Genomic DNA, 8,145 nt, shown 5'->3' on the forward strand with positions numbered 1-8,145 from the left:
AAAGTGTAGCATAGCAGCTAACTTGTTAGAACTGCTTCTGCCTAAGAGCGGGTGGGTAAAAGAAGGGAGAGTTGCTCAGTTCTCCTTTGTAAATTGAGTAGAAAGGTGTTTTCCTTTCCAGAAGAAAAGCAATGAGGGCATTAGATTGATACTATGCACATAAAAAAATGCTAGGGTCAAAGATCCATGCGTTACTCTTTCCACTCGCTGAGCCTTAGTTTAATAATTAGGGCTTTAATACTGTGACTGGTCTGAACAGTTGCTTGTAAGAATCTGGCTAAAGCAAGCTGTATAGAGAACACAACCTGCCCTCTCGCGGCGTACTGGGAAATTACCTGGTGACACCAGAAAGCTTTTTCTCCCTTTGTAAAAAATAGTCTTGGTCTAGCAACCATGGAAAGCTGTCTCCTTGGTGACAGGAAGAAGTACAGCTAAACTTTATATGAAATACTTAAAAAGGAAGAAAGTTGAGCACAGACACATCACAAAACGGTTGGAGGAAATCCTGTAGCAAGTCTGATTGTAAAGGTTGGTTTTACAGGTTTTAATGTTCCACTCATCCCAAACTACAGATGCAGGTGTTAGTAAATACCTGCAATCTATTGTTGCATAAATTGTACTGAAGCTATTACTGCCAGGGTGAGCTGAAAAGGGACTCTTCTGTCCCATAACCAGAGGGAAAGAGTCCCACGGACTCCTAAGCTGAGGGAAACAATGCCGAAAACACACCATCCCCAGTCTCCGCAGAGCCCAGGACACCCTGGGATTTTGGTCATACAAATCAGTGCAAAATGTGACCTCAGCTCCTGGAGTCAGTGTGGGCTGGGGGCATGGAGCGGTGCCCGCTGGGGTGCCCTGTCTCCACTGCTGGCAGCGCTGGGCTCAGCACGGGCGCCCAAACGGGGACAGGGAAGGCAGTGCCCGCCTGGGACAGGGGTCACTGGTGCCCATGGACCACCTCTGCCCATCACTTTTTCCTCTCACATTCACTACTGAGCAGTCACCCAGCCCAGGGAGGAAGGATGAGGGACCAGCACATCCATCTCTGGTCGCTTTTTACTCAAGGCACTTTGTTGGCAGATGGGGGGTGCACTCCTGAATGACTTCAAGCTGAGATGGGTGTAATCATCACCATCCTCCCTGCCCCCTTTAAAATAATTCCTGCTGAACTGGTGCTTTCTTATGACAAAAGGCTCTGAATTACACAGGAGCATGTAACATGCAGCTGCAAATGAGCTGTTTAAGCTCAGGAGAGGGAGAAGTACTCTAAAACATCCCTTTCTCAGCCTTTTTATTAGCTAGACCTATGCAGCTTCCAGCTCTGTGTGTAGGGCTTTTGTGTGGATTATCTTTCTGAGGAGTTTAATTCTCTCTAGTCACTAGTTAATTGCTCTCGCAGTTGGCTGTACTGGATCCGTGGGCAGCTAATGACTCTTTCTGAGTCATCCAGCGGGTCAGGTGCCTAATTTTTTGACTATGTAGTAAGCTGGTGGCAGCCACATCATCTCTGTCAGTCGTGACCTGTGTCTTTGTGCAAATGATTATCATGAAAATTCTCTGAAGGAATTAGCGAGAACCTGTTTTCTGAATTAAATTAAATCTCATTGCTGGCTGTTTAGCTGGATGCTTGAAAAGGAATCTGTTCCAATTCTGCCCCTGATTTAGGAAAGAAGCAACATGTAAAGCAACCACATCTCATGGCTATTATTGTAAAACTGGAAGTTGCAATGCCATTACTGACGTTTTGCTTCTATTAACTGCTTTCTTTACACTGCTTTTGGGAGAGACATTGTGTGCCTGTGCTTGTGATGGGAAGAAAAGAGAAAGAAGAGAAGCATATCCAAAGATTATCAGCTAAATTTAGTAGTGAAGATGCATACTTACAGAACCAGGCATGTAGGCTGACGGCAGCCAGTAAGGAAACTTCGTTTCTTAAAGTACCACCTTTGGCCCTTTCTGGAGTGTAAGCAGCCAGTTCAGTGCCCTGCGCACAGCTGCCTGGAGAAAGTCAGGTTACGAACAAGGCTGCATCTATGATCCTGCTCTACTTCAGTGCTCCTGCAGCTAAGACACAGCAGACAGTCATCATCCAGAGCTCTTTGCTAAAATGAGGCTTTTCCTCCTGGGTGGCCAGGAGAAGCGGCACCAGTGCTGGCCATCTTTTTACACACCGGCTCTCTCTTCTTGTGAGGGGGCATGTATCTCCTCATCTAAAGGCTGAAAAACCATGGGTATCAGGAGTTATCTCTGCACTGGGTTTCAGATTAAGCAAATGTATACGCCATTGCATTGTACAGATCCAAAATCATGCTCTGATACGAGCAGGGGGCCCTCCAAGGAAGATACTTGAGAAGAAATATGACCCTCAACCTATCACTTAAGGGGGCTCCAGGAATGCACCTAATTGCAGTGTCTACAGGTCTGGTTCACTTTGCCTGTCCTGATCTTCACCGATCCTGTCTGTGCTCATGGTGATGTTACCATCTCTTACCATCCCTTCAAAGGGTCCTGAGGCCACCCTTGTACCAAGACAGATGGGATTTGCAGATAGCAACTAAGCTAGTAAATGTGTGAGAAACCTGAATGTACCAAGCTATTCAGCAGAGAGGGAATAAGCGGTCAGGTCTCTTCCACAGCAGATGATCCCTCCCTGTTTGTCTCCCCTCCCTTCACCGCCTTGCTGCCTCTGGCCTGTTGACAAACCCATGAACCCTGGAACAACTTTAGCAGGCGGGATGGAAGGAAAGCATGGGCTGACTCCAAGCATTGCCCTTGGCAGCACTTCCAAGTGCCTGAATAAAGGAGGCAGTCACTTGATCTCCAGCTCAGATGAAGTCTTTTCAGCCCTTATCTCTGCAGTCAGGCTTTCTCATGGACTAGGTTACAAAGCTCCTTTTTCAGCACTGTGGTTCTGCCTGTGGTGGGTCTCCTGTGGTTCCTGACTTTCTTTGGTCATGTAGCTGAGAGCTCAGCTGTCAGTTTTGGATGTGGTGAATTGCATTAGGTGGATTGATGCCTGGGAGACAGCTGCTTAAAATTTCAGTGGTGTGGCCACAAAGTCCTCTGTTGCAGCTTCCTTCACTTGGTGATTTCATTGCTGCATCCCGGGCTGCTTCCAGGCCTGTTTCCCTGCCATCCCTCTCTGAGGGTTTGGTCCATCCTGTCTCTTAGCACATTTTCCCATTTCTGCCTTAGAAGAAGGTGTCCTGAGGTTTCACTGTTTTTGGTTTGTTTTTTTTTTTTTTTTTTTGTGGTGCCTTTTGCTTGAAAACATCTTTCAGCGGCTTCATTTTTATGTGGAGGTGTTATTGCTCAAATATCTGTAACAGTTTCACAGTTGCCTCCTCTGCTCGAGTTAACTGGAAAGCTACTAAACTCGTTAAATGCTCAGACGCTGTTATTGTTGGGAATAAGGCTAATGACTGGCTTATTTTGGGCTGGTTGCCACCAATTTCAGATAGAGCCTGAAGTGCTTAATAAGTCGCCTTCGTTGGGTTTCTTTTTCATTTTAACTGGAGACTTTCAAACTCCAGCCTGGCTTTTATGAACAAATTCTTCTGCTTTCTTCCACCCTGCCGTGCCCCACCATCCCGTGGTCAGCAGCTGCTCAGGGTGGGGAGACCTTGCCAAAGAGCTGCTGTTTTCTGTGTTGCTCCAGTTGGCTGTGCACGGTGAGGGCATGGTGAGGAGAGCTGGCGTGCTCAGCCCTTGCAGATGCACATCAAATTTACTTACGGTCCTTAGGACCTACATCAGCAACTGGCTTCGTGGTTAGCAGGTGCACTCTTGCTTGGCATGCTACACTCTCACCGGTCCCCTTGGCCTAGCTGTCCGGCAGAGATGTGAACAAATGGCTTCATTTAGAGAAGCTCTAAGACTGTTCAGATTCGTGTCACCTGCCAAGGCGGCTGCATCTCCTCCCCATGCCCGGAGACGGGAGCTCCGATGAGATGTAGAAAGCCTGCTCCTTCTGCAGATGTGTACACCCACTCGGTGTGCCAAACCCTATGGATTTAGAATTCAGCTCGGGGCTTTGAAAAATACCGCTTGTGAAGGCAAAGCACAATCCTTCCTGAGAAAAGAAAAAGCTGGATTTTTAACAGGAGTAAAGATCATCCTTTCATTCAGGCCAAGTACACTCATTCCTACCTCCTTTTCTTTTCCCTTCAACTCTTTGCACGTGTAAGCTTAGGATAACACTAAGATTTTGCAAAAACAATGGAGGCATGTTTTTAATGTAGAATCTGTTGTTTTTAAATACAACCTTCCAGCTAAAAAAATCTGATCAGGAACATGACATATGGAGAGAGAGATGACAGAGCTCAGTGCTCATTTACACTATGTCTATCTGCTGGTAAGAAAAAAGTATGCCCTGGTGGCTGTGCTAGGACAGCTGAACAGAAAGATAAAAGGTGTTTTTCTACTTAAAACTGAAAAGGGAGGAAAAAAAGTGGTACTTTTCCTTTCAGTCTGGCTGTATCTAAATTTTTTAGCTTGGTCTGGGGATTGCCTAGTCATATTTTTCTGAGGTATACTTAATTGTGTTATTCAGGCAGATGAACTTGTCTCAGCTCATCACAACAGCCTGTCTCGTGCTCATTTTTGCCTTAGTTGCTGTCAGTCATTCAATCTCAGTACAGTTGCTATCCGGAAAACACATCTCTAGTAGCACTGTACAAAATTGATCCCTCTGCTTTTCTCTAATATTCCACGATTTATTTCATTTGGAAGCAAAGTAAGGGCAGGTTTTACAGAGCAAGGTGAATGGGGATGGAAATGTATTGAACAGCAAAATGACTACTTGGAATATTGCCTTTGCCTGACAAGTTCCAGTAAAATCATTTTGCAGCCAGGGAATGTCAGACTTTTTTCCTTCCACATTTCATGGAGTGTGTAGTGGAGCAGCTTTCTCTAGAATAGAAATCCCTTAGTTTTCCGTTGTGGCTGCGGCACGGTTAAGGAACTTTGAAATTGTTTTAGGGAAGGGTCCCCCAAACATTTCAACATTTCAGGGCGCTGTAACTGCCCATACAGCAAGAACCACTGAATTGGGAAAGAAAGTTTTCCAAGCTTCGCAACAGCTGGGAAAAGAAAAAAAACAAACCTATCCGAATTTCTCCTGTGTTTCCATTGCAGTGCAGGACTGTCCCGGCTCCATGTTTTCTGCTGGGAGGTGCCCAGAGATTTCACCTCTGCTGGTTCCTCTGGAGACTTCTCCAGTCTCCCTCCTCTCTTCCACATTGCTTGTCTTGTCCTTTTGGCTCTTTCTGCCTTGCGTTGCAAAAATATCTATTTCACCCTCCTCTAACTTATCTATTAATACTTATAACAGTGGGAGAAGGTAGAATGAGGCTTAAACCTAGCTGTATTTTTAGAAAGCATTATAAAATGTCTAGCACAAATGGTTCTCCCAGGTATTAACCATTTGTACTGTATGTATTCTCAGTTAAGTATAGTCAGGGTTACAGTTAAAAGATGGCAATTTTTAACATCTAATGAAGAGTTTATGAGGAGTTTCTGTATTTACATATTTTTATTGATTGATTTGTATTAATTAATGTCCGTACCAAAACTGAATAAATACATAACTGGAGAAAACCATTAACCAGAAAAAAAAAAGCAAGAAAGAGACACTTCATCCCAAAAAACAAAATTGGAGTCCATACTTGACCTCTTTGTCTGTTTCACTTTAAGGACATTTTTACTGATACTCAGCTCAAAATTTTCCTCTTAATATTATTCTGTGCCTCCTGGACTTCTCCTGTTTTTCTCTCTCCTCCCTCCCATACTCACCATCTCATTGAATAATTTATTTGCAGTCATTACAAGCATCAAAGCTGGCTTGTTGCAGTAGGCTAGTCCCCCCTCCCAGCCCCTCATATTTTTAATGCTCTCTCACTGCCCTGTCCCCAGAGCCCCCGGCTGGGTGGGCTGCCCAGCCCCGCGCTCCCTCCCGTGGGTCGGGCTTCGTCGGGCGAAGCTGATCTCCGACGTGAGCACCATCCATCAGGTGCAGCTGCACAAAACCAGGCTGTTGTCTCTCTGCTTATAAGACAATATCATTCCTCGTGCAGATCCCAATTCCAGGGGAGGTTTTTCTTGCATTTGCATCATATTGCAAATACTTGACACCTGCCCGTTTTTTGTATTAGCTTGGCATCTGTATTTGCTGGCTCTCTGCTATGTCTGAGCTTAGCAATACATCAGAAAACATTTTCTTAGGCCACAGTTTTTCCTGGATTGGCGACACCAGTCGATTTGATTTATTGTTTGCCCTCTATACTACCCAAACATTCAAGTCAATGGATATGCATTTAACAGATGCAAATATGATATTACTTTCAATAGTGTATTAAAACGAGAGTGTGCTAATAAATTCAGCAAAGCCCCAGAATTCAGTATACCAATATCATTTCAGTGCTAAGGCTGGTTTCTAAATATCATCTCTAACAGGTAAAAGAACAGACCAGAACCTTTACTTGCCATTCAAACAAAAGCATCTGTTGTTTTCAAAGTTAGCTAGTTATATTTTTCACCTTTTATTACTTTCTCACATTTCATTCTCCTTGAATTTTATTTGCATTCTGATGAGACAAAAAATCGTAATAGACTTGCAATGTTTCATACAGTCACGAAACAAATATCAGAAATCTGAGAAAATGGTCATCGTTGCATTTCTAGACTAAAGGGACTCAGTGCTGTTTGAATAGGCAGCTAGATTTTGGACAATTCACTGAATGAAATGTCTAGCAAATTCACATTTTCATTCTGTTCCAGCAGGATTTAAAGCAAGGCACCTTTAATTAATAGAACCTCCTGGCAGGTGCTTGAGAAAAGAATAATAATTAAAAGGAGTTATTAATTATCAGATTTTCCATGATTCACAGAAGACTCTATGCACCGTTGCAGGTAATGTCTCTTCAGGCAAGTAGAATTTTAAATTGATGCTTCCATGAAGCTCTTCTATGATAAGCAATTGTGTTTGCCTCCTTGCAGAGCATGAAACACGCACATCAAGGTTTGCCTTGCTTTAAGAAAGTAAAGAATACTGCAAAATTATTAGAACCTGGAAATTATTCTTCAGAGGCTGGAAACTGCAAAATATTATTTTTTTGTTTGAAAACTCATTTTTTTTGGTCTAGAATGGGGAACACAGCAGTGCACTTAATCAAGTGAGCGCATTCCCAACCCTGCTCAAATAATTTGTTCACAAATACTGTTTTAAAATGAGCTGGCCTCTCTCAATTCAGCGACAGACACTACCAGAAGGTAGCAGGCTTCATCTATCTTAGACACTAAGTGTGGGTGCACAGAGGGAGGTAATATAGTGCCCATGGAGATGCTCAGCGGTGCCATGCGTTGGCTGCAGCCCCTGCCCCAGAAAGGCATGGATTTCTTACTGCTCTGCATATTTGCCAGCTACACACGGATATGTTGGATGCAATACAAGCCATGACTCAACGAGCCCCACAAAAGTGTCCAGTGCCATTTGAGGCATCCTAGAAAATCCGAGGTGTAATGAGTGGGACTAGAAGATGGAGGCACAGGATACACAACGGATCCAGTGGGCAGCTGAACCGAACCCTGCTGTACCCAGAATGGCAATGGTGCCTCTATTCAGACAACAAAAAACCTCCTCAGGGTGAGATTCAGTTTGCCCAAATCTAGGTTTGTACCAGGTTAGGGTGGGATTCAGCTCACCCAAATCTGGGAAATTGATTCTCTTGCCTAAACTTAGTCCTTCAGTTTCATTTGAGGTTCTCGAGACCATCCCAACCTGGAGGTCCAGCTGCCAATCTGGAAGGGTGGAGGGCCTCTGCAGGTCCTGTGTCATGTCTGCTGGCTCTGGGCAGATGTCTTGGCTAGCCTAAGCTGTTCCAAGTGACACTAGACAGCAATATGTAGGCAGCTGAACGAACCCCTTAAACTTAAGACCAAATCAAGAAGAATTTTTCGGAGGCTGTATTGACAGTTTAAAAACCTAGTATGAAACCTTAGACTCCACTGCAGGAATTAGAATAAGTCAAAATAAAATGGAGAAAATCTCTAATTTGCCGAATCCCACATTTCTTAAAGACCAAGATTGATTTACATTTTAAGACTCCTGTATCATGGGCAGTCTTACGTAAAAAAAAAAGGTGTTCA

The sequence above is a fragment of the Nipponia nippon genome, unplaced genomic scaffold, assembly GCF_047370975.1.
Source record: "Nipponia nippon isolate SJK-2023a ecotype South Korea unplaced genomic scaffold, ASM4737097v1 scaffold_2, whole genome shotgun sequence".
Classification (NCBI taxonomy): Eukaryota; Metazoa; Chordata; class Aves; order Pelecaniformes; family Threskiornithidae; genus Nipponia; species Nipponia nippon.